General features: G+C 41.0%; 1 long non-coding RNA gene across 1 annotated transcript in view; it reads left to right on the top strand.

Annotated features, from left to right (window-relative positions):
• Positions 1-385: 385 nt before the first annotated feature.
• Positions 386-26578, top strand: part of LOC148051006 (uncharacterized) — a 67758-nt gene continuing 41565 nt past the window's right edge. Inside the window, exons 1-2 of the long non-coding RNA XR_015700796.1 lie at positions 386-477; positions 2622-2708. This is a non-coding gene — a long non-coding RNA (uncharacterized LOC148051006). The remainder of the gene's footprint in view (positions 478-2621; positions 2709-26578) is intronic.

Below are 26578 nucleotides of genomic sequence, written 5' to 3'. Positions count from 1 at the left end.
ACAGTGGCAGACTCTGTATTGGTCGGTAACTAAGAGCAACAACACTTAACGAAGTTGAGTGAGGATGATGTTTAAGCATTTCTCATCCTAAGGAGCTACCATGGCAGCTGTGGAAGGCTCCTACAGTCTGGGTGTGCTCTGAATAACCTCTCTCACTATGGTTCGCATTAAAAATTTTGATTATCTGTCAGACTGCTGCTCCCCTTCTCTTGAGCTATCAGAGTTGCAACACTCTGTAGAAGTCATTTACTTGCCAGCAGTACCGTTAGCCCTTTGTGAACAATTAAGCTGAGGTCAGAGGTTGTAATATATCAAATTTGTGGACCGTATTAAATTTTATTTTTACTGAAAGGAACTTTTTGTCTCTTTTATCAGGAGGAAAATTAAGCTGTGAACTGGAATTCCATCAGGTTGTCTACTGTGAAGCCCTGTGGCTTTAGCAAAGGGGTAGCAGTGGTCAGAAATGACACTCAAAAGGTAAATTTATTTCTTTTTTATTAAAAAGGATAAGTTATGACCTGTACAGTATATCTTAAAGAAGGAGGGAAGTTAACACGATACACTGTATTTTCCCACTTCTTTTAAAAAGCCTGATCTGGCAATGCACAGAGAAGTTCTGGATGGGAGGGAAGGGGGTGCTGAGCTACCACTGAAGTTGCAGGGTATAGACATACCCACCCTCCATGCCTGCCCCACAGGCAGCAGCCTCTGTTTCTGGTTATTAGATGAAATGTTGGAGGTTCTCTTCTGGTCTGAAAAGGGCATGGAAGTGTGAGCTAAATATTCAGCCTGTCTAATTATAAATGGATGAGGGGTTCAGGATAGGCTTCTGGAAAAGATTTTCTGTTTGATTCTGGAGTTGGAAATTTCTTGAGGTAAAGTTTTTAAAACCTTTGAAAACACATCTTCAGTGTGGGCCTCTCCTCTCATCAAACCCAGTAGGAGTTTTGCCGTTTTAGATCACTTTCAAATGTTCTGTTCAAATTTACTGTCTTTCTTTATGAATTTTTGTCATTCTAAAGAATTGTTAATTATTTAATAAATGGAAATAATTTTATTATAAAACCAAACTACAGTGAAACCCTGTGTCATTCCCTGGTTTCCAGAGAACAGACATTTTGGGATCTAAACACCAAGTTAGAAATTCCCAGACGCTCTAGATATCCTGTCAGCCCCCAGCCAGGGTGACGCTGCCTTTCACCTCTCCAGGGCTGTATTTTGTAGTTTAGGGGAAGGATTGTCTTTTGGACCTGAGCGTGCAAGTATGTGCTTGTTCTCTTCATATGGGTATAAGATAGCCCTTTCTGTCTTGCACATGTATCAAGATATATGTGCGAGCCTCAGTAACTTGCATGCTGATCTTGTCGCTGTTTACGCAACCTGCTCTGTTTGCATGCAGCTGGCCAGCTGTGGTTTACACATGGACATGTTTGATTTTGTGCGCAGTGGCTGATGACATCAAATTAGGCAAGATCCAATGACCTTTTCATTTTTCTGTAAGATTAAAGGTTTGCCCTGCTATATTTGGCATGGATTTCTCCTCCCCTCTTTGCTGCACAGTGTTATGTTCCACTCATCCATATCTCCTGTGTTTCCACCCTAAAGAAGACGGAATTTCAACAGCAAGAAAAGGGATTCTATTGTGCTCTGTATAATTTGAAAAACACCCTGTGGGATGAATTGTGCAATTTTAATATTCATTATCTCGAATGTAGACAATAGAGTAAACCGTAGTAGGAAAGACTGATTAGCAGATCACTGAAGATAGTTTTTTCAACTTGGCACATTATTTGGTGATAAGCAAGTAAAACGGTTTCTCAAGACCTGCATCTTTGGTATTCAAAAATGCAATGTAATTGCTGTGTGGGAACCATCCTTCAGTAAACACATACACGGGAGCTCACAAGCCATGCACAGACAGAACTTACTTGCTTTATAAGTCTTAGGCCTTACTGGTTAGCAGCTGAGACCAAGAGATTTCTGTTGCTCCCTCCAACTCTAAATGAAAGACTGGTTCAGAAGGGAGAGGGAAAGGGAGCATGCAATCAGGTCATAAAGTGAATGGTAATGTTTTAATTACAATTCTATTGTTATTCTTCCTATTTGGCTCCTTGGGGTTGTGTAGTTTGCATATTCATTCTTTTAATTCTCACAAAGGTTTTGCTGTTGGTTTTTCTGTTTGCCAAAAGTTTGACTCCAAAAAGAGGGCAAATGTGTCATTAACGGGCTATAAGGGAAAGAAAGAAAAAAGGGCTGGTTTTCCTACACTCAAAGATTTCTGCTGGGTAAGGCTATGTGGTGGGTATCATTTTGCGGAAATAGAGATACAAAGATATTTTTTTTAGACAAGTGCAAGTGAAATTATATGTGGCAGCACAATTTGGGAGTGTAATGGAACTCAGCCAAACAAAAAACTCCTCTAACCATCACCCAATGCAATCAAAGTGAACTTGATAATTTTTATAAAGGCTGCAGTCATTGCTAGTTCCCTTCTTCAAGTGAAGCTTTCTGGGGAATTCATTCTGTTAAAAACTTCAGTGAAATACAACGCTACATACTGGCTTAATTCCTTTCCCATAGAAGACAGGTATTCACAATATTTTTTGTTTGTTTCTTTTTAGCAAATAACATGTAATTCATAGCAGACTTCCAGCTCCTGTGAAAAAGAGAAGACGCATTTGCCCCACACAACCTTTGCATCTCAGGAAGTAAGTTGATCTCCTTGTAGAAACACTATCACAACTACAACCTTCTTGACTAGTTCTTTATGTCCTCCTGTCAAGCATTATTCTCATTACATGGACACTTCTCAAGGTTTTGTGTCAGTATGGATTAGACTCATAAGAGCATGCTGAGACAGTCAGCAAAACTGCAGCATCTTCCATCTCCATAGCTGCTTTGAGAGGAAATGGGATTCCACTTCTTGCTCTGAGGTCAGGGCAGTGTTAGAAGTCTTTATTCAAGCCTAAGCCAACTGCAGGTATCCTTGGGAGGTGCACATGTACTGGAGCAGACTGAGGTAGTGCATGAGCATAGGCCAGGGCTTGGAAAATGGGGTTAAAGTTGATTTGAGGAACATTTTCTATCATTGTAGAGTTAAAACCATAACAATCAATTCAGGCAGTAGCGCCCTGATGCCTTCTCAGAATTACAGTGTTCTGTGCACCTACTGCACATGATCAGGGAGCGGGGGGAGTCCACTGCAGACTCCACTCATGTAAGCTGTCTCCAGCTGTCACTAGAGATGCTGAAAAGCAAGTCACCATCACAGGTATTTCCTGCTGCCGTCAGATGATGTGTAGTGACTAAAAGGGTTGCCAAGGATGAGAAAAGAACAGGCTGCAACAGCCAATATTTAATAAGTGTATCCTGAGATTTTTCAGAGTCATTTCCATATTTATACATACTATATTTTAATATGGCTGTGCTTGCCCATCTACTATTTTTCCTAGCCTATGCTGTCTCCAGGCCTGAGAGCTTTGTCTTTCCATTGTGTTCTGTGTCACGGGCACAGTATAATGACAAACCAATTCCCTTGCTTCCTAGTTAATGAATAGTCTCTAGTTTTTCAGGCAGAAGTGTTAAAGAAAGCCTAGCTTTTAGCTATTAAAAATATTCAGTGATATTTATGACAGATTTTCCACTTCTTCTTTCCTGCTGCACATAATCTTCAAGATCATTAAAGGGAAATTCTGAGATTTTCCATGCTCAGTGCTAATGTAGCACTTGTTTCATAATGAAGCTTGAAATGGTGGGGTTTTGCTCTGCGCATGATTAATGCTAAAGTCCACATCCTTATCTGATAGAAAACACCAAGACCTCTGCTGAAGTAAATGAAGTTAGGATAATTTGCATCGGTTTAGGATGTGGCCCTATATCTGGTTGACATTATCGTGCCTGCTACAGCGTAGACACCAGCTGGGGTGCTGTTGTTTCATTCCTCTGTGGGGCAGGAAGGGCCTCAGTGGGGGACAATGAAAGTGGAGAATGGCCATTGCTAACACAAGTTAGGAATGAGATGTTTGAAGTACATGAAGAGTGAAATAAAAAGGAAAACTCACCATAACATAGTGAGATGAAACTGAAAGGACGTGAACTTAGTGAGGTTGCTCCGCTTCATGTTACTCTAGAGAGACTAGTGCTTAGAAGAACTCCTCCAGCCCATGTCTGTGATCAGGGACTGGAAACTTCTCCCATGCCCTGGGGTTTTCAGGTCAAACTAAACTGCTTAGGGGCTGTACCTCAAAGCCATATGGAGGCTCTAACTGCTACTGTGCAAAATGCCCGGTTTCTGTGGTGGAGCTGGCAGGAACCAGTTCTTCAGCAGCTGCGTTGGCTTTCTATTTGCATTTGGATGAAAACCAAGAGGTCGCTTTTTCTCTCTCTGACTTTGAATATAATTATCTCTCCTTTGAGCTGTCCTACTTCTTAAACATTGATGCTGTTTGCAGTGCTGTAGCTACCTGGTTCTAGGCTTTTGTTTCAGAACACTTGTGCCATAATATTCTCTACCAGAGGAGTCTTGCTAGAGGCACTGCCTCCCTTCCAGCCCGAAGGAGAATGCATGTTGTCTCTGTGGAACAATGGAAACTTCTGGAGTTGTTATTCTGTCCAGCATGGCTGAAATAGCTGTAAAATATGGTACGCATTTTTAGTAGGTTGCAACTATGTTCCTTGACCTGAAGGAAGAGAGCCTATACAACAAAAGAAATAATGTTTTTACTCTATTTTTTTTCCCCAAATAACTTTTTGCAGTAATTTTTCATTAGTAATCTTCAATAAAATAAAACCTTATAAATACTTGAACCAGCTGCTGTTAAAATAAGAACAGAATTCCTATTGAGTTGAATGAGGTCAGACTGGGGCTCCAAGTGAAGGTCAATACAATTTTTAGTTCCTTCTCGCTCCTTTTTGCCTGATCCGGCAGTTACACATAAGAAAGTTGGCCAGCTGTGAGATGGCGATTCAAGAAGGATGGCTATGCCTCAGAATCCATTGCTCCAGCTGTCTCAGGCTGTTCTAGTGAGCCAGAGGTTTGTGCTCTTCAGCCCAGGCATAGGGAATTACAAATGTGTAATGAAATAGAAGCCAGAGTTCAGGGTGAGGACACAGTAGAACAAAGCCCATTGGTATGGGAGAATTATAATAAATGGCATGAACAAAGCATGATCATTTCAAATTCTTGCCAAATGTCACTTGTGATTGTCACTTTTCTTGGGAATACAGCCTTGCTACTAAAAAAAAAAAAAAAAGAGAGGAGCTGGTGATCTCTTTGGAATTAAAGGTTTAGGATATGACATGGGGAATTAGACATGGGCCTCCCGTGAGCAAGAATGTTGACCTCCGTGCATAGTTCTGAAAATAAACCCTATCTCCAACTCAGTTGGTTTTTTTCTTCCAACAAGCGTAGATGTCACTGAGGAGGAGAGTAGATTTCATGATTGGAAACTTTTGATGTTGTCTTCAAATGCAGTTGTAAAATTGAGTGATGACATGTAGGTGTCCGCACCCAAAATATTTACAAATCAAACTGTGTGGGTGCCTAGTTTTTATGGTGGCAATATAACATTGCTTAGTATTTCCTGGTAAATATTTAGGTCTGAGTAATTATTATTAAAAAGAGGGGGAAACAGGGAGCTATAGCAGAATTGAGAGTATAATTCATAAGCCCTGCTTTTTACCATGGGCTTACAGTCAAGAGTCTGTTCTGTAACATTCAGGCCGCTTCAACAATCTTTATCATAAGCATGTGCTTTTGGCAAGTAGCTCCGTTGAAGTCTGGGCAAGTGATGATGACACTTTGAAGTCAATAGGAGCATAAGGTGGCAGGAAAACATAATGTGCAGAACACTAAATTGGGACTCACAACATCAAGTCCCACTGCAGCACTGTGGGTCTGATTTAGATTCTCTCCACCTCAGTTTCCTTCTGTGTAAACAGTGATGATCTCTTTTGTGAAGTTCTTTGACGTCTGCAGAAGAGAAGTACTGTAAAAAGACTTGCTTGCTATTATGCATATCTTTAAAACAAAGCTTAATGCTTCAGCGCTTTGCTGGGTTGGGGTGAATGTGCTTAGCACTTTGTGTGATCAAGCTGTAGATTACATAGGCAGTGGTTTGTAATAAGAGCCTTATCAGTAACAAAACCCCTTCTGTCATTATCAGACAAGCAACAATCGTATTTTAAAATGGTTGCCAAATGTGTTTATTTGAAGATGGTTGTTTCTAGCATGGCTCAAACCATTGTGTGGCAAGTGTTCAATTGCTTCCCGCTAAAGCCAACGTTTATAGCTTGGAAAACTCTGTTAGATAAATGTCAGTTTCTGCCATAATTTGTGGAATCAATACAAACTGAGTCAAAGAATCACAAACAGTAATGTGAAAATAAAATGATCTGCGTTATGGTTTTTAAGTAAATGATGATAAACTAATAAATGCCATTAGCTGCTGCCATTACTTTGTTGAATTTAGCTGATGTTACTGTGTTGACTTTAAAAGCTATCAGCTTAACTATATAAATCCATTTGACATGTCTTTATTCAGATAAAACTTTAATACTGCAAGTGTAGCAAATTAGATGCAAATGCTCTTTTTATTTTAAGTATATTTAAAGCTGCCTTTTCAATGCAAATTTTACAGGAAATCTCAACAAGCTAGGACAGACATCTTAGCTGTCAGCGTGCAGCACTTTCATTTCGGTCTCAGGCATGGGAGCTGCGTTTTGTCCCTGCAGACTGAGATAATTAAAACTACAGAGAGATGGTTTTAAATATACATGATACACAGTTACTTAAATTGTGGGATAATGCATAAATGCAGCCCTTAACATTTTTGATAGCACAACATTGACCAGATAACGTAGCAGAGTGGATTGTAGAGAAAAAAATTATTTTTCTGTGAACAGTTTAATGCTTTTTTACTTTTCACCTGAATTATTGTGGAGGCACAGAAATGCCAATTCAAAACCTGGGCTGTGAATGCCCTCATTAAAAAGATACTGATACCATTAACTTTTTTCTTTCTTTTTCTTTCTTTGTTTTTCTTTTTTTTTTTAATTATGCTTTAACTTCTTTGTTTTTGAGCAGTCCGTAACCTCCTTGGAATACGTATCTATTTCAGCTTTCATTTGCTGAACCCCCTGAATGAGTTTATCCAAACAATGTGAATTTACTCAGATCTTTTTAAAATCCCACATCTCTTGTGGTTGATAAAGCTGACTTTAGCTAAGAAGAGTTGGATCAGGGTGATTTAAATTTCACAGTGAAAATGATAAGGGCTTTACTAGAAATAATAAGCACATTCAAATACTGTCATGGGCAAACAGTTGAATGTGCAGTGAGAAATTTGGCAAGGCTAGTCTTTTTCAGTGTTGATTTAATGAAGTAATGGATAGTAAAATAGGAAAAAACAGACTTGCATTCAGAGGTAAACTTATGTTAATTCCATATCAGTAGTTTTATAAAGCTGTATTCATTAAAAAGCAGCATTAATGCTCTAATAACTTTTAAAATGTCACGCTGTTTAAAACCAACAAAACCCCCAACCCAGCCCACCAGCTAGGGAAGAAGAAGAGCCTGTTTTGGCAGCTCTCTACAAACCGGCTGAGTGATACCCTATTATTGTCATCAACCGCATGTCAGTTTGTTGAGCCTGAGGATAACTTGTGTTTCGGGGAAAGAAAAAGGGAAAAAACCTACATCCACTTAAGCTCCAGGGCAAACAATAATGGTCCACAGTTTAAAATCGTTTTGAACATTTGCTTGTCCATTTAAACGAGAGAGCCTCACCTTTCTCATTCAAATTGGCTCGGGAATCTGCTGCACAGCCCCAATTGCAAAGGAAGGCTTGTCTGGAGCTGTTACATTTGCAGGATCAAAAGGTTCAAATCTATGAATCCAGATGTGCTTTTGAGTGATAGGGCCAGCACGGCTATTGAACGGGGCGGGAGAGGGGCAGCGCGGCAGGAGCAGAAGGCGAGATTATTTTTTGAGGCGGTCGTTTTATAGCCGTGATTAACGGGGTTCGTGTACGGCAGGGAACTGGCATCTAGAATTAGTGAGGTCTGATCAGTGAGGCATCTGGGGGAAAAAAAAAAAACAGTCTACTGTATATGGCACTTTCAAGAAGGGGCGAGAGAGAAAAAAAGGGAAGAAACATCACTGTGTTGCCAAAGGGCTGAGGTTAAGAATCCCTCTGTGCAATTTAACAGTTTTTAATTCCTACATTTTAATGCCTCGCAGGCCATTGTGTCAGTCTCCTGTAGCTCCTTCCAGGAGCCGTCTCGCCGCTGCCAGGCGGATCCGCGCTCCGCGGCGCTGCCGGCGCCCCCCGACCGGGGGTCGCTGCCCGGCCCGGGGACGCCCCCCGCCCCCCGGGCGCACACTCGCCCCTGCCCCCGGGCCCTGCTGCTCGCTCCGCCCCCACGTTTGGGCTTCCCAGCTGCCAGCACCAAACCCCGCAGCGGCTAATGCCACCGCCTGACAGGCTCTAAGTGGGATAAGCTCTGTTTTTCACAGGTGCCCCTATGATCTTTCTTTTCTTTTTTTTTTTTTTTCCTTAAGGAAGGTGGTAAAAACCTAATAGAAGGCTTCCTGCCATCAGCGCAGGGGAGAAGCGGTCATTAGCAGACAGGGAGAGATCAATATTCCTGCCCAACCTTCCTGGTTGCAGTTCCAGTAATTATATAGCTGTTATAAATCCATGGATATCGTGTATAAGGAAAAAATAATCTCTTCAAAACAGCTTATTTCCATAGTTAATGACCAGAGAACTACAACTGACTTTGTCACTGACAACTTCTTTGTGTTTGGTAAACAGATTTTGTAAGAATACTATGATTCTAAGGTTAAAAAAAAAAAAAATACTTCGGAGCTAACATTCCCCCATCCACCATCACACACATATTTCCTGCATTTGGCTCATTACCGGACAAGTATGTCCTTTAAGACCAGAGATTAATGAGGCATTTTACGAGACTAATACATTTTAAATTTTAACACTGGAGTTAGCATCTATAATTGTACAATTATACGTTCGTTTAGATTTTTTAAAGATAACTAATCACAGGTGACTAGAACTGTGTGAAGAGGCAGAATTTATGTTTCTCCTGCTGTAGGAGTACTAAATCATGCAGGAATTGAAATTGTTTTCCTTATGACAGATAGCTCAGGCAAGATTAGTCAGTCACTGTTTCAGATATAATGCTTTTTTTATTACGCATACTTTATGTGGGACTATTATATTTGTAACGTATATTTCTGCGTACAGCAAATTAACTATTGTGTAATGCAAGGACCAAGAAAGAGTATCATTAGTTCTTGCTATCCCGCAGTTTTGAGCAGCTGGTGAAATATATACCAATCATCCAACAGCTAGCTTCATGTTAACATGTATAACAAAGCCTGAACGATTCCTGTTTGACAGAACTTTACCGTGTAGTAATAAATAAGGCTGAATTATTGATGGTGATAACTGCTAATATTATTATGACCTCAATTAAGTGCTTTTTTCAGACACATTAGCAACAAAAGGTCTTCTCTTTGCTCATTGCTGTTTTTTTCAAGTTCCACTTTACATTAAAATCGAATTGATCAAACCTATTTGCCATTTCGCTGTGAGTGGATAACCATAATGGGTAATCTATCAGCATGGTGCTCCCCTTAAAGCTATTAACACCTTTTGTTGTTTTACTCAAGTTTCTAAACGTGCTGAGAGGTTCAAAAAGGCAAACCCTACAATCTGTTAGGATTGCACAGAGCTGTGACTTGTGGCACTCTTTTAATTACCATACTTTTTTTAACTCTACGGTTAAATACTGATATTTCTGACACTAAGTAAGTCTTTATTTACTTATGAAGCTGTGAGACAGCTAAATTAAAGCTGATTAGCAAGATGGCAGCTCTGCTGCTTGCAGCTGAGGTGAGTTTAGCTGCAGCATGGCATCTCCCCACAGCTCGCTGCTTGACTCTTAGTCACCGGGGCTGAGATCACTCAGCAGCAAGGCAAATAAAGGGAGCTTAGAGTTTTTTGCCCTTTGGCAAATTGGCAAATTGTGTTAGTTACATGGATATGTGTGTACGGCGTGGAGCAGTCTGTTTGTGAGAGAGCTTTTATACAAGGCAGAGGGAGATAATTTCTAGGGACAGGCTGTGTAGTGTGCATGCTTGGGGAGTTGTGGGATTACACTCATTAGAAAGTGAAGAGCTAATGAAATAATCAGAGGAAGACTGAATAAACTGGAGAATACAAATATGGACTGGCTGTCTTGGGAAGGTTGTCTCTCTTTTCACTTGAGCCTCTGTTGAAGATATCTGCACTTCTGGAACCGTTCCTCAGGTTTGAGTGTCTGGATTCTGGAGGTTTGCCTTATTAATACTTGCGTGGGACTGAATGGCAAAAGATAGAGAGAATTCCTCGTTTACCCTATCATACCAAGCCTAGGCTAAGAGCCCTCTTTGTGTAATGCTGATGCAATGGCCAAGTGAAAGTAGGTGGTGCCTATTTTCACGAGCACAAAACCCTTGGTGACAATCTCAACAGAAAAGCCTGGACAGAATAAGCAGGAAAGTCCTTTATTCCCTCACATGTTCGTTGTTTTTTTGGTTTGTTTTTTTGGTTTTTTTTTGGGGGGTGGTGGTGGTGGTGGTGTGGTTTGCTGCTGGTTTTTGTTTTGTTTCTAATTCTCTCTGCTCAACTGCACTGCTAGTAGCATCGGTGAGTGTCCTGCTCATGGAGGAGGAGAAGCCCAGCTGGAGCCTTGCCCCCTCCGTGGCTTGCGCTGTGGGAGGGAGCTGCTGTCAGCACAGAGCAGAGGCTCCTGTTCCACTGTGGGTTCAGGAGAAGTGGGAGCACCTTGCTGGGAACCTTTGTGTGGGGTTTGCACGGTGCGCGTAGCTTTGGTGAGAGAGCACGGTTAATTTTCCTTAACCAGAAAGGGAGAAGGTCTCTGCCTAGCAGTCAAAACGCAGCCTCAGGACCATGCAAGCCTCTTGGCCGTGTCATTTCACGTGAGAGTCTCATGAGTTCATTCATAATTATTCTTGGGTCAAATTCTTTTAATTGCAGAGTGACACAAGTGAAGACAGGGATCTCAGCTCATTGCTGGCACAAGGAGAGTCAGTGCCACTGATTTAAACCAGGTTACACCTTTTGTGACGTTAATGCCAGCAGTGGTTTGGGCTCTTTTGCTTCTACTTATATAGTGAGTCAAAAGCAGGGTGAAATGAAGAAATATTTGTGTTGGCTTCAAAACCAGATTGAAGGTAAATTGCTGTTAAGCTCCAGTTCTGTCTAGCTGTTGATACATGTAATATGGCAAATTAATTAAAAGCTTATACTCACAATATATAGGGATTTCAATTGTTTTAAAATGGTAGTTAGTCTTTCAGCAGCTAGAAGATACACACGACTGAGTTATTCTAGTAGATCAGTGCTTTCAGAAGTGTATGTTTCAAGCAGTTTACCACACTTCTAGTTTCTTCATGTCAGTCACCTTTCATGCATTTTTATCTTGTGTTGAACAAACCAGAACTGTCCTTTCCCCATTTTATGAGTGTCCTGCAAAGCAGGGTATGAAGTGGGTCGATGACAGCTCATCCATCTCACTGTTTCTGAAAGGGATTCTCCTACTGGACATCATGCAGAGAAGCATTTTTTGAAGCCCACCCACCTAGTACTAGTCCCCCTTCAGGAGAGGTTGCGTGTTCCTAAGGCATTTCTTGGAGAGGTAAACGTGCATCATCAAACAGCAGATTTCTTAACGGTATATGGCGATGTTGACCTTACTGATGCTTCAGCTGCTGTTGTCTTAATATAGACTGTCGCTAGTATGTCAGCTGGAAACAAAAATCAATAAGCAAGGAGAATGGGAGTAAAGGGAAAACGGAGAAACAAAATGATGAACAAGAAGTCGCTGTCTCCCCTCATATACTTTATTCAGCCGGTGTGTGTTTTTTACCATTTCACAGGATCTGCAGATAATCCCGACAGCCTCCTGCTCACATGAATCAGGACTCTTCCCATTTTGTGAAGGAGGAAGCTAAGGCACAATGGTCACGGTAGTAACTGCTCCGACTCCCTCGGGTTTAGCTGCAGAAACTTGAGGCAACTTGCTCAAGGGCAGTCAGAATCTGGGTAAATATTCATGCCTACCAAGTCCTTGCTCCCAAATTGCCTGTACCCGCGTTTCCCAGATCTATGTGTTTGCAGGTGCGTGACATACGCATTTAGTCAGTCAACAATTCTGAAGAAAGAAACATGACGTTATTTAAAAAAATAGTACAGGTGTTTGGCAAGCTCTTGATGCTGTCTGATCAAGTTCCTGGAGCTGATGCTTCCATCTCTGTCCCTCTCCCGGCGTGTGGGTCGGTGGTGGGCAGTGTCCCACCCCACGCCGAGGTCCCCTGCAGCCGCAGCAGCAGCCAAGGGGCGATGCCTGGGCGGTGCGCCGGGCGGCCGGGCACACGGCGGCGGGCACACACGGCCGGGCACACACCGCCGGGCGGCCGGGCACACGGCGGCGGGCACACGGCACCGCCGGCCGGCGGGCGCTTTGTGCTTTGAGAGGCTGTTGAGGTGGCAGCGGGGGCTGGAAGAGGCAGCAGCGCCTTTAAACGACCAGCAGTGCCGAAAGCAGAGTCATAAGGTATGGGCGGGGGAGGTCGTTAATGAAAGCACTGAAGCAGCCACATCTGTGCTCGCATACTCAGTCTTTTAGTCCCTACTGCTGTGTTTACTGCTCCTTAATGTGGCATTGTTTACTCACAATTAAACTCTTTACCATTAATTTAACTCCCAGACGCCGAATTGGTCACACAGCCCCAGCTCCCAGAGCCCAGGCAGATGTGCTCTGCACACTTGTTTAAGCAGGGCCCTCGTCAGGCAGCAGCGGGGCCGGGCGGTCTCGGAGGCCCCCGCGGCTGCCGCGCTGCCCGGCCCCGCTCCGGGCCCCGCTCCGGGCCCCGCTCCCCGCCCGGCCGCGGCGCGGAGCTGCGGCGTGGGAAGCAGCGTTGGTTCTTGTCAGCCTAAATTTCACACCGGAGATAACAAATGCTTGAAACCCAGGCGCTGCTTGAAGGAGATAAACACGTTTTCCCCCATTAATTAAAACGCATCTGTAAATTTAAACGGAGATGGTGGCTATAATAAGTTTTGAACTGGTGACAAATGTCAACAGCAAAAGGCCCGAGATAAGACAATGTCAGATCCCTATGCAACGATATGTGTCTTCACCCTGCAGTAAGCTGGAGCATTACACCGTGGGGCTTCGCAGTCAATGTCTGCGGTTAACACCAGATAGGTTAAGTAACCCATAATTCCGGGGAAATGGAGAGAGCCCTGCCAGAAGAAATAGCGGTTTGTGCACGTCTCATAGCGAAGCTGGGGGCTTCAAGTGATTTTCAGTATTTGGTATTTCCCTAAACTTCTCTTTTGATTCTTTTGCCTAAAAAAAAGTACTTCAATGTAAATGCTGTGTATATTCATGAGCCCAGTATATCTATTCCATAACTGACAACAGATGTCCACCTATAGAAGAAGCGTAGACTTCTTTAAAAACTTTCTTTGTCCTTCTCACTCAGCTGTTCGCTAGTCACATCAGGGATGCTGTAGGCAATTATTTGAAGTATCCAGCCTATTCTGTGAGGTACGTAATTACTTCTGGTACATTGTGTGGGTGTGTTTTATGTTGAACACAAGAAAGCTAACGAAAAATGGGAAGAAAACAGTGGCAGTGGGATTCCATTCCTTATTGGAGATCCATATATTTACACCAGAAACTGTGGGGAGTGCCTGGTCTTGAATCAGTGAACACTGCAATCACATTGTAGCCTTTTTTTCTGTTCATCAATGTGTGCGGTACATTAGTAAGACCCAGATTTACTAACTGGATTGCAGCTGGGAGGTTCTGCATGGGAACTGTGTCTGGCCCAGCTGCCCTGGTAGCTCTAATGCTGCAATATTTTCTCCTTGCAGAGTAAGCACAGAGGCAGTGATATGCCTGCCTGGGAACACACATCCCGTTTCTTCTCAGAAAAAAGAAAAGTATCTTTCTTTCTTCCTTTATCATCTTCACTGATCTTGCCAGAAATGTGTTTATCGTGGAGGTGGATTTGTGTCTTTTTTTTCACGATAAAGACCATCTCATTCAGATAACCTGCTGAGGATTCATAGACTTTTGGACACTCCTGACTAGTCCTTTATTTAAAGTAGGGGCTAAAAAGGGCAAGTCTGCTGTCCCTGTTTGGATCCCTGGGCCATCCATTCTGACATTGCAGAGAGATGGTTTAATTTGATTTACTGAGTATTTATGTATCAAGATAGGAACTCCATCTCCAGGTCAGGCTTGGGTTTCCATGACCAGGTCTTTAGGACTTATCTGGTTGGTTACTAGTTATGAAGCCTTGGTTTTTTTCATAATACTTAGGTACATATGACTATAGTAGCTACTCAGGAGAGCAGATCTGTGTGCCCTTTCTGATGGGGTCAGGGGAAGTCTGCTTTTGTGAGGCGTCATTAGAAAAATGGCAAAAAAAAAGGTTTTTTAAGACAATATAGGTTTAGAATTCCTAAATTCCCCTCGAGGTTGGTGATGTTCAGTGACCATTCATAATCATTTTTTAATTTATCTATTTTACAACTTTTCTTTTACTCTCCTGTTACATACTAATTATCTAAAATATTCTTACATTATTAGATATTATTTTCAACTCAAAATGGTAAAAAGTCATTATTTCAATTATTTAAAATAGAGCTGAATGAATGACAACTTATTTGATCAACTTACCTTCTTTTGGTAATTGCAGTACATCTACAACTGTGTTCAAATTTCTTTAAATTTATTACTAGACAAATACATTGTGCATGTTTTTCTCACTGAATTGATCATAATTTTGAAACTTTGATCTGGAATGTAGGTGGCTTATTTCAGACTGTCCAAATAAATCCAAAGAAATTGTGCCTGTTCTTGTAAGGCGAGTCTTATAAGTACTGTGCAAATTTAAAATCTGGTTCCAATAAGTGGTTGTGTTGTACTGATTTGCCTTTTGAATTCACCTTCTGTGAAAAACAGTGAAATCAAATCATTTGAATGTGTTTAGGAAGTAGACACAGGAGTCATAAAATGACAGAAGTGATTCTATTGTAAAATTTCAAATAAAAATTAATAACACTTATTTTTGCACTTACCTTTAATTGGTTTCAGTTAAAAAAAAAAAAAAAAAAAAGAAAGTGTAAAGATCACAGGGAAACTGTAAGGTGATTACCTTGCTGTCCCGGAACTGCATAACACATGTTATTGACGCTGTGCAAGTTGTATTTCTATTCACTTTGAAAGACACTGAACGAGGTGCAGGGCAGTTGCCTTGTACCCTGTGTCAGCTCAATAAACCCCAGGCTGTGGTTTAAAGAAAGCAATGCATTCACTAACTTTAGTTTCTGTGTGGCTCCTAAAATGCCCATTGGCCTATTGCAGATCCTTTGGAGTCGTATCTGATTTGAAAAGACATCCTCCCTCTTCCTAAGTCTTTCCAAGAAGTTCCACTGAAATAGCAGGTACTTACAGACCTCCTGCCCATCAATTCCCGTCTCTTGCCATCATGCTCAACCAGTTCGTTTCATCTTTTTCCTAAGCTTATGGTCAGTCATCTGAATGAAGCGATACTGTTAGCTTTCCCTGACTGGATGAGCACACTACGTATGTGCACTTGTTTCTTGGTGGTACTTAAATACAGCAGTGCACTGTTAATTTTTTTTTAAGACTATCTGCGTGATTTAGCAACCCAAGCAACATTTTTCAGAGTAACCTTAGTACCAGATGGTTGGCGAGAGTCAGTGTCCGACCCACTAAAACGAGAGGTGACAACCCCGGGGGCAAGGCGGCGGGGGGCAGGGTCGGCCTTACCGGTGAAGGAGCGCTCCCAGCCAGCTGTGGCCAGCGGTGGCCAGCGGTGCCCGGCGCCCGCGGCGGCTCCCGGGGCTGGCAGAAGCTGTCCTCAGCGGGACACGGGAAGCAAAGAGGCGGACTTGCTCAGGCCTGTCGCTGCTGCGGGAGAATTACGGGACATTAATCCTTTTGAAATGCCCTTGCTAATTCTTGCGGTTTTGTTCCTGTGAGCCCGCGTTTCTCCTCCCTTGAAGCCTACACGTTTTATTAGGTATTGTAAGTGGCTACACCTGCAGTTTTAAATGACTAACACAAACGTTATAATGGTCGCGATCAGTCAAAGAAAAAGTTCAAAGTTCAAAGGTCAGTCTTTTGTAACTGGCGAGGAAGAGCTATGGGATAATAGCTTGTTAATGTTATTTACCTCATTCAGCTGAAAAACTTTCTGTACGACTCTGTTGTGTCAAGACATTTACGTGGGCAATTCTGGGCATTGTCATTTGAATAGGGGTTAAATTATTCTGTTTTGTCATTAAGTGATCCTTGATTGGCAATCCACTACACAATGGGTGATCATTAGGGAAAGGCCATAAAACTGTTACACCATTTAAGAGTGAATGGTGAATGAAGCCAGATATCTCCAGGACCCGTTCGCCCCCAGACTACAGCTGCCGGAGAAGCAATTTAAAGCAGAAATGTTTAGAGGCTTGGAACAATCATTTCTTTAACATGTTTCCCTAATTTTGTTTTGAAAATATTTACACTGAAGTGAACAGTGGATAAACCTGCTTATAGTTACCTAAAGCATATCTGGTATCATCAGGTCTTCTGATTTTATTGTATCAGTGTAAGTGGTGCTCTATTTAAAACCTGGGCTGTTCAAGTACTGAGACGGTATCAGAACATTAGTCTTAAAAATAAAAGTGAACCGTGACATGTTAGTTTCAGAGAAAATTATGAAAATGAGGCAAAAGCCCCAATAAATTGAGACCTTGAGAACTGGATGACACAGAAGGAAGTGCAACTTGCTTAAGTAAAATGCCTCCAAATCCAGAAGCTAATGGTGTTCAAGGCCTGAGCCATGGCTTTTGTGGGCCCTGGGCTGATGGCTACCATTGGGATCCAGACTTAAGCTTTCCAACCCAAAGTCCTCTATTCTGTCAACGAATGTGACAACAGGCCTTGCAGTCTACAGTAGATCACTTTAATTGCTGTAATGCTTATGGTAGGGCAGAGCTAAGATTATACAACATGTAGCTTAGTAAGGTGATGGTTCTGCTGTGGTTAGACGTGTCCCAGTAGGGTTGCTGTGCTCTTCTCTCCTGTCCTCTTTCCCCAGCATGGTCCTGGCCCTGGCTCCTGTCTGACCCCCTCCTGAGCCGTTTCACCCACTGGAGGAGAAGGGAGGCACAGGGCAGGAGCATGTGGCTTAGACAGGACAACTCTCTGGTCCTGACTTGCATCAGTTAAGTCATCGTGGGACCAATACATGAGAAAGTACTCATGCTATAGCTAATCGACGGCTTCCACCCAGCTTTACCTGACTTCACCATCCTTAGTTTTTGCAGCTGTGATGCTCTAGGTGACCGCTTGGGACTGGGTTTTCTAATAGCTGACCAGATAATTCCAGCCATGCTCTTTGGAACGATGATTTTTCCATGACTGAAAAGCCAACATAACTTTTAACTGAAACTGCAGAGCTAATTAACTGCTTAGTGATTTGTCCTTGCTTTATATTCCAATTACGATTGCAGCTCATCTCACTTGAGAAAGCACATGCTCCATGGCCTGCAAAGAGACTTATTTCTTCAACTACAATTAAAGACAGGATTCTCTCCTAGTAATTAAAGATATGCTGTTGCAAGCTGTGCAGGTGGGCTACAAACAGCCCAATGTTCGCTGGGGAGGCTGTGAACGGAGGCATGTTCTGTCTCTGTTTTCCTGTATCCCCAGATGCGCGGTAGACACCAAGTCTGCAAACATTGGCTCTTTTGCTTGACTTGGAAGGATCCATTGTCTTTCGGGGCCTTTGGAGAGTATCATGGTGACAAGTGTATGAGATCAGATGTTATGCTGTAAATCTGCCTTTAAAAGGGAAAAAAGAAAAGAAATAGGAAAACGTCCATGTTTCTACATTGAAGTTCCAGCATAGGAAGAGTCAAAGATGTTTTCAATAGCAATAGACAAAGGTGTTTTAATAGATTCCATGTATTTTCCAACATCTGAATTTCCTTTTAAAGTTGTACTAGGTAAATGTTACTCAGTTGCCCTTTTAGAAAACAATAATTTGACTTTTTTCCCTCTTTGTATTCTGACAAATATTGGTCTTGATGAGTGTTAAGGGACTAAAAACGCTAAACATCAAAGTGCTCATTATCAACCAGCCAGCTGCACTCCTCGCTGCACCTCCTCATCACACGCAAACCTGATCTTTTCTGTGGGGACCACCCCCCCCCAGAGACACAGAACAAGTTCTTCTCTATGCTAACAGTGCACAACATTGTCAAATGATGTGTAATGATTTTATAATGTGAACTAATGCCACTAGGGACCGAACTGAGACTTCTGATTTCATTACACTCACTGCTGAGACTGGTTTGGAATATGAATTTGGGGCAAAGATAAAAGGCTGTGTTCATGTCCTTTACCCATCAACCCTCAACCAGTATTATTTGGCATGGATCCAGACAAGGATCCTGCCCCAGGTATCTCGGGAAAAAAACTTGTAATTTATGTATGTTGCTATAAAACACTGGGAGTGCAAATAAGTATCTTTTACTAAGTAAACCTTTGTGCCATGATTGAAATCTTAGCGTAAGTCAGAAGAAACTTCCCTGGTGCATCAGAATCAGGCCTTTGCTGGCCAAGACAATATTCCTAAAAGCTACTGTTTGTTAATATTGGTCTGCAGAGTTTTTGTGTTATGATAGTTAGAGGTGAGATTTTGTTCTTCCTGTTTGTTTTTAATTAAAATAAATGTATTAGTTAACCTTTAATTTAGAGATAGCTTTAGAAATGTAAAGGCACCATACATATGTACACTGTGTACTAAATTTATCATATATTCTGTTGAACTGAATAAAGCCTTTTTATACAATGACAAAAACATAACCACACTAGCAAATGGCGTTCCTTTACCTGTTATTATCTGTGTTAGCATGAAGCCTAGGATACCTGTCTGATTTAAGTGATTTCATCTTTCTGTGTCCTAGGAGACTGTGAAAAATAGAAAAAAAATGCCATAACATTTTTCTCTAGAATGGATAATATGAGAATTAGCTTCCTTCTTCATTCTGGTGTAAGGAAAAAAACACCAGGCTTTCAGTCAAATTCTCATCTACTGTAAGTATGTCTGGTTCCATTGTTTTCAAGACAGTTTATCCCATTTATACCAGCAGAAAATGTAGGCCATGCTAGTGACAGCAGGGAGATGAACACCCTGAATATCTAGCTAATTTTCAAATGTAATCTACCTGCTAATGTGTGATATGGGAACTAAGTGTCCTTTATATACTCTTAAAGCACTTCAGATGCAGGAGGGATAGAAACTAATCCACCTTCAAAGGTAATTATATTGGGAATTACACTACTTTATGCAGTAAACTGTGTTCAGCACCCTGCCCCTTTTTTCCAGCACTGTACCGTTGCCCCTATTTTAGATACGAGTAAGAGTTAATCATAAGTAAATTAAATTCAATATGTGAAATGGGAAGAAGAATCCTCACAAAGATACAAAAACATCTAAAATATAAGTGGCGATTAAGCTTGTTTCCTCTTGTGCTCATACATACTGGACAAATGATTTACTTTCATCATCTAATATATTTAAACTATCTTGGTTGTAGGGGTCACAGCCACTGTGAGATGGGAGGAAAGACAATACTAATCAAAAGTAAACCATGCCACTTTTTTTCTCTAGTGCCGCTAATCTTAATTGAATCAATCTCATGGCATATGTTGACAGTGAAAGATTGCTCGAACCTGGGAGGCCAAGCTGGACAGAGCTTCCAGCGTAAATAAAAAAAAAATCTTCCTTAATCATTAATTTGTTCATTCACTCCCATTTACTTCCATTCTTCAATGTCTCAGAAGATGTACCCCATGCAACCTTCCTCTTCAGCAATCATTTCCAAGTGTTTCTCCCAATATACTCATGTGTTTTTGAAGAAACTAATTTGCCTGAGATGAATACAGCAGAGATGCTTATCTTTTTTCTTTTTTTTTTTAAAGAGAAATGTAGCTGGATTTTATAGAATTGAGCATTTTGTAAGAAAGGATAGCATTTCTAATGAGCTGCAACAGAACTGAGTTCATTTTGGAGCTGAAATATTCCCTGCTGGAGGATACTAGGTAAATCCTACTTGGACTAGGATGGAGTTGAGGTGTGGTTTACAACATATTCATGGATTCACAGTAGCCCTAGTCCTATAAAAGTAAGGCAGAGAGGTAAAAACCCTTTGAAGTTGGTGGAAAAACTAGAGAACTTTGTCATCTCTGGATCAGGTACCCTGCAAATAAATCTCACGGTTCCACGATGTTATAATAATAGCAACCAATAAATAATCAGTCATATTCTATCGGACTGACTTTTCCTCCAGGATTTTACTGAGGTTGGTAATGTGAGAATTCCCCTGTCAACTGTTATTTTCATTTTATTATTATTTTGTTGCTATTAAACAAGCAAACTATACGCACATACATGCGCCTCCTTCCCCAGTTTCCCAGCACTTTATATATATATTGCATTATAGGTTTGTCAACATTACAAAATTACTTAAATAAATTTGTTAACACACAAGATGGAGGAAGGCATTTAGTGTATGAGCTATTATTTCTGTTCTGGTCTTCATATCTGCAAATGTTTGTGTTTGCTGAATTACAAGTGTGGAAATCTTAAAAACCTAAGACCTTAAAATGAAATGTGAAAGGGTAGAGGGATCCTTGCAGAATCAGGACCTTAAAGGCTACATTGAAGTCTCTCTAAAGGTAAGGCTAGATTAGATTTAATCTTTCTAACAAATAGTTTTAATTAAATAATGTTGGTAAATGTGAAGTATAAGGAGAAAAGTTTTGATGAACAACACTGTTCATATTTTATGTAATCCATTATGGGCCCATACCATTTAAAACATTGCCATATCGTGCATTAATAAGACTCATTGTATGCAATTAAATGGTTTTTGATGATGAAAAGCAGATTTACTGGCAATGTGCAATAAAATCTCTAACATAGTAGCAGAACCTTGCTAGAGATGTAGTTGTGCTGATCATATATTGTCTATGCTAAACTTAAGTATAACAGTGTGTACATAACATTCACTTATTTTCCCAATACATTTATTCTGTCTATAAAGCAACTCCATTTTATTATTCCATTTGATTTGGATATGCGCAGACAGAGTTACTCTCTTAAGAGAGATCCACTCTTAAGTCATTCCTCAGGGATCGATTGCACTGTATAACTTGAACTTCTTCCCAAAACAAGGAAGTCACATTTCATTTCTTACTGTGGCGTTTATAAAAACAAATAAAATCTAGTTCTCAGAAATGAAAAATCCTTTATGCTTTAGTAGCCTAAACTAGTGTCATTTACAAAAATACCTGAAAAATTAAATAGGAAAAACCTGAACCTTTCAAATGACAAATAAATAATTTCATCCATGCTTAAAATCAAGACAGCGTATTTGGTAAAGTCTTTTCCTCAAGCCTACCCTCTTTTAAAGTGCCTTCTTGTTTTATTTTGATGTATATCTTTATAGCAGAATAATTAACGTTTTGCAAATCAGTGATGGTGAAGTTGTTCACATTATTCTGAGGGCAATAAATCCACATGCACATAGTTTTGTATTATAGAGACCATTTAAGTGAGTGTAATTTTAACATTTTGATGACAGTTTTAGGATCCTACCAAGCAGTGATAAAGCTAGCAGATATACTATGTGATAATTCTGCCTTTCATTATAATGCAGAGTTTCTCCATGCTAAATCAGGCCAAGATGCAAGCTATTACCCCTGGGCAAAATTCATTCATTATGCATGTACATTATTCCTAAAATTATTGATAATACTTTTCATAATAGTTATTTTTCATGCATTAACTTTTGCAGCTATATTAGTATTAAGGATACGTTTATTAGTCTTGAGTATTTCTTGAATAATAAATACAATCTCAGAGCTTCTTATAGTTTCTTTAAGTTGAAAGCTATTGTCAGTTATAATGCTGTAAGTCCACGGTGCAATTATGAAGTGGCATATTAAGTTGTGTTTAAGGAAAACGTTACAGAGAGGGTAATGAATGTCCTGTGCGTCACTGCAGTTCAAGACATGGCCCAGACACCTTTGTTTGCTGTAAGGAAAGTCAGAAATGATGCTGCTGAAGCTGATCACATTTCGCAAGTGTAAACCTGGTACAAGGCTTGTCATCTTCCTTTATACAATGTGCGAATGTATCAGCTGCTCAGAAGAGTCAGTGGCTGAAGCCCTCGTCAGTTGGGAATTTCAGCAAGTCACAAGCTGGGTTTTGCTGGCGGAGATGCTCATTTGCAACACAGGAATTTGAGGCTCAGGCTACACTTTTAGTGGCATCTTAGGCAGTTTTGAGGGCATGTGGAGAGGAGTGACAATTCCCGAGTAATATATTTCCTTACCTGCTCTTTTATCGCCTTACTCTTGAGGTCATCGTGGTCTGTAAGATTAACTACATTGCAAAGCAGCAATTTTCAGAGTGGATCTCACCATTTCTTTCTTTTTTGCCAGATGTTGCACATGAGATGATGTCATCTCCCCTGTCACTAATTGCCTTGTGAAGTCTGGCCGCAAGACAGGCAACTCAATAGCATAAGAGGCAACATGGCATAGGAAGAGGTTTTTGGATCAGTGGGGCTGGGTATAGTTCAGGATACGTCCTGTATGCTGACAAGGCATTGTCTGTGTGAAGGGTGGTCAGATGATTCATCTGTTGGGCTTTTGAGGTGCTATAGTGACATTTACTGTCACTTCCACTCTCACCGGCGGTGGACCGGTGGCAGAAAATGGGGTGGGCTGGAGGGAATTGTCCCTGAGGTCAGCTCTGCCCTGCAGGCACAGGCTGGACCTGGTGGAGGGGGCGGTGGCAGCTGAACCAGATCTCTCTGTTCCCCGGCTGAGTGCATGAGAGGAGAGGAAAGGCGCTCTCTGTTGTATCTCTTCCCAAGCACATTTGCATAGAGGGTTCAGCCCTAAATCTCTGTATCAATATAACTTATTGCTTAATTAAGAGATAAATTATTGTGTTTGGATTAGAAAATGTGATGATTTCTTCCTTCTCCCTTTCTCTTGGCATATTTACTAGTACAGCTTTGTGTTTTATTTTTTCATGTGCTGTCTTCTCCACAGGAGCCCAGCACTTGGCTTTCACCTGGTCTGATAGCAGAGAGGTTTCAGGCATCTCACTAGCCATATGTGAGTCAGTCTCAGGAAACAGTCCTCAACTGATGTTATAGAGATCTTATTTAAAAGCCTGAGGACATGAGTCACCAAAAGGACATAGCATCAGCATAAATGGTATTTACTCATTTGTGTTTACAGAATGGAAAGCCAGTACTGAGCTGAAGAGAGGGAGGTGCAGTGCAGCAGCAGGTGGGACTAAGGGAGCTGCACATCACCTTTATTCTCCTGGGAACCAGTAGTCATTCCAGCTCCAATGTGTATATATCCTACAACATGTCTTTATCTGTTCCCAGCATGCTATACTTTGGCCTGGATTCATCTCACTTAAATTCAAGGACTTTCTATGACTATAGAGACAGCCTAAGGCAACCAAGTTCCCCATGTAGGGAGCTAGCTGACAGTGTACATCTAAGTCTCTCTCCTTAGCCTGCTTTCTGGCCTCCTAGCCAGGGATGTGGTTGGAGTGAGATGAAGATGGGAAAAGAGCTGGCAGGGTGGCAAGAGGAGATATTTCCCCTTGTTGGCTGAATGGCTCTTATACCTCCTACACATTTGAGGAGAAGAGTAAAGGAGTACGAGTGGAAGTGAAAGCCATCCCTCAGCAGGTCCCCATGCTTCCTATATCTCCCATCTATTTTTAATGAAACACCAAACAGCTGTTGTAAGAACAAGCAGAAATAATGTTTCTCCAGCTGATCAAGTAAAACTAGGAAAAGGTCTAGTGTTTGTTAGACGATTTTGTTTATCTTCCAACTGTAAGAAGTGCTTTCTTTGGGGAATAACTTCAGAGACTTGGATTTTCATGGTTCACTAACTGTAATAAATAAATCTGAATAAATCCAAACTTCAATGCCAAGGACTGAATCAAACCCACTTATTTTTATACTGAAAATATCCTGGCATTAAAAGGCTTAGCATGTTGGGCTGTTCTGTTTAACAATGAGGTGAAAAAAAGGTGCAGATGACTATAGTAGTAACTAAAAAATGCTAGAACTCTTCTGTAGCTTCCCTTAAGGAGATAGTTTGAAGTTGCACACTCAGACTTTTTCTTCACATGACTAATCCACTCTCCTGTGACCTATCTTTAGTTTGATATTGAATCAGGAACAAGAACTGTAGCTTCAGCTGACCCCAAACATTTAGTTACATTAATCACAGAGTGTTTTTGGACTCTGAGCATACTGAATGAAAGACACTTTCTTTGCGAGACATTGATCAAACAGTCTACAGGTATCAGTACATCGAGGCACATTAATCATCTGGTGCATTATCAGTTCCACCAGGAGAATATGTAAATGTGATTCCTGTCAATGATAAGGGAAAGCAGAATTTATTTTTAAAAGTGGTCCATCTGGAGCTGTTGATATAATCTTACCTAAGACAATAGGTTGTAAAGATACATTATAGCAGGGCTGCCAATGAACATAAAGAACAAGCAAATTAAAGCTATCAAAAAAAAAGGAAAAAAAGAAAAAGATAGCGGCTATACTTCAGTCGCTTGTGGGAATTGCTGTTCCACAACATCGCAGAGGAGACTTTTTCTGCTTAATAAAACAGTGCAGTTTTATGAAAGCTCTTGTAATTGTTCTGTAACCACAAAAGCTTTGTTTAAGAGTGATGCTATTCTATTCTCTGCTTCAGTGCTCTTGCCCTGGAATACACCTGTGATATACTTGCCTTGTGGCTAAGGATGTGATGCTCATACTTACTCTGAAACTCTGAGGCAATGGCTCACCTTCGCAGATGGCTCACCTTCACTCATATTAATGGGGCTGCCTGACTGAGGGATGCAACATGCATCTTGCTGAAAGCATTTTTGCACAGACCTTCTTATATCATTGATTCATTTATTCTGTTTCTTTGCAAGAAAAAAAAAGTCTTTTACTTTCCTTTTTTCTTTTGTTTTTTAAAACTGTGCCAAATTGGTACTCCACCAGAGGGGCAACCATACAAATATGTATTCTGTCAGTGTGGGTGTGTGAAAAGCTCATTCCCCTCATGAAGACACGTTTCCTGACAGAAGTATTTCTTGAGCTCTTTCCTGAGGGAATTAGAGACCTGGGGCAGGGAATTTGGTAGAGATTGAATATATAAAATGGTCATCTTGTTTCTACTGCCTGTCCCTCTAGTGTTTCCTACTTTTCCAGCATCTTTGGGCTACAAAAGTGGAACAAGGAGTCCTTTGGGAAGATGAGTGCTTGTCTTTAAAGGGTATGGATCTTGCTAGCTTTGGTCCCTGAAGACTGGAAGAAATGCAGCACGATCTGTATGCAAAGGCTGAGGAGCTTGCTTTGGGTCTAATCTTGGCTCTGCTCAAGTCAGGAGGAAGTTCCCTACAGTGCAGGATCACAAAAGATTTTAGGATTTCTAAGCTATTTGAGGGGCAAGTGGGCTAAATTCTGAAGTTTTTAAGGGAACAATGCTAAAAAGTATTTTATAAAGTCATGTAATTAATGCCTTCTCATCTTGTAGCTGAGACAAGATCCACAGGATTTATGTTGTCTGTCCTTACAGGACAGTATTTGGCTCTGTCTTGTGGTCAACATTATGGTTCTCATTTAAATGTGGGAGAGTTAGGAAAACTGGAATGTAATTGTAATGTGTCTGTATAAACAAAGATATGATTAACTGCATATGCATGATGCTGCCTGAGACACTAGCAAGGAAAACAATGTCCAATTTCTGCACATGCAAAAAAGCCTCTTTGAATGTCCTTCCTTTTGCATGTTTAATGTTGTTTGTCATTATGTTGCAGCCATGTGCCCTTTGTAATTGTATTTACAAATACTTTACTTGTACTTTTTTCAAGGCCAAAGGATTATGTCTGTACATTTCAGTAATTAGTCATACTGTGTATTGTAAGTGCCTTATGGATTCCCTTTATCATATCTCACTGGTGAGCAACACCATAACATTGCTGTTAAGTGAAAGTGCTTGTTGAAATGCAGGATTTTTGTAGAAATGGCCCCAGCTCTCACTGAGTAACATAAGGATAGAGAGCATGCCAGTGTGGGACATGGGACTTGGGACACTCAGTATGTAGCTGCACCTGCACAGATAGTACTGTTAATGGCATTTTAATATGAAGTTTTAAAGGTTTTAGGTTTACTCTTTAAAGGGAAGAAAATAGATACATTATTTCTGGTTTGCATTGCCCCTTGTATTTCTAAAAGACCTTTCAGGAAAAGACCAGCTACTGACATTTTTCCTGCGTCCTCTTTTGCTTCTCTAGAGAACACAGCTGGAAGTTAGTTACATGTTATTTATGCAG

Source organism: Nipponia nippon, unplaced genomic scaffold (genome assembly GCF_047370975.1).
Source record: "Nipponia nippon isolate SJK-2023a ecotype South Korea unplaced genomic scaffold, ASM4737097v1 scaffold_7, whole genome shotgun sequence".
Classification (NCBI taxonomy): Eukaryota; Metazoa; Chordata; class Aves; order Pelecaniformes; family Threskiornithidae; genus Nipponia; species Nipponia nippon.
The sequence above is the reverse complement of the archived record's forward strand: the minus strand, read 5'-3'. Positions and strand labels throughout refer to the sequence as shown.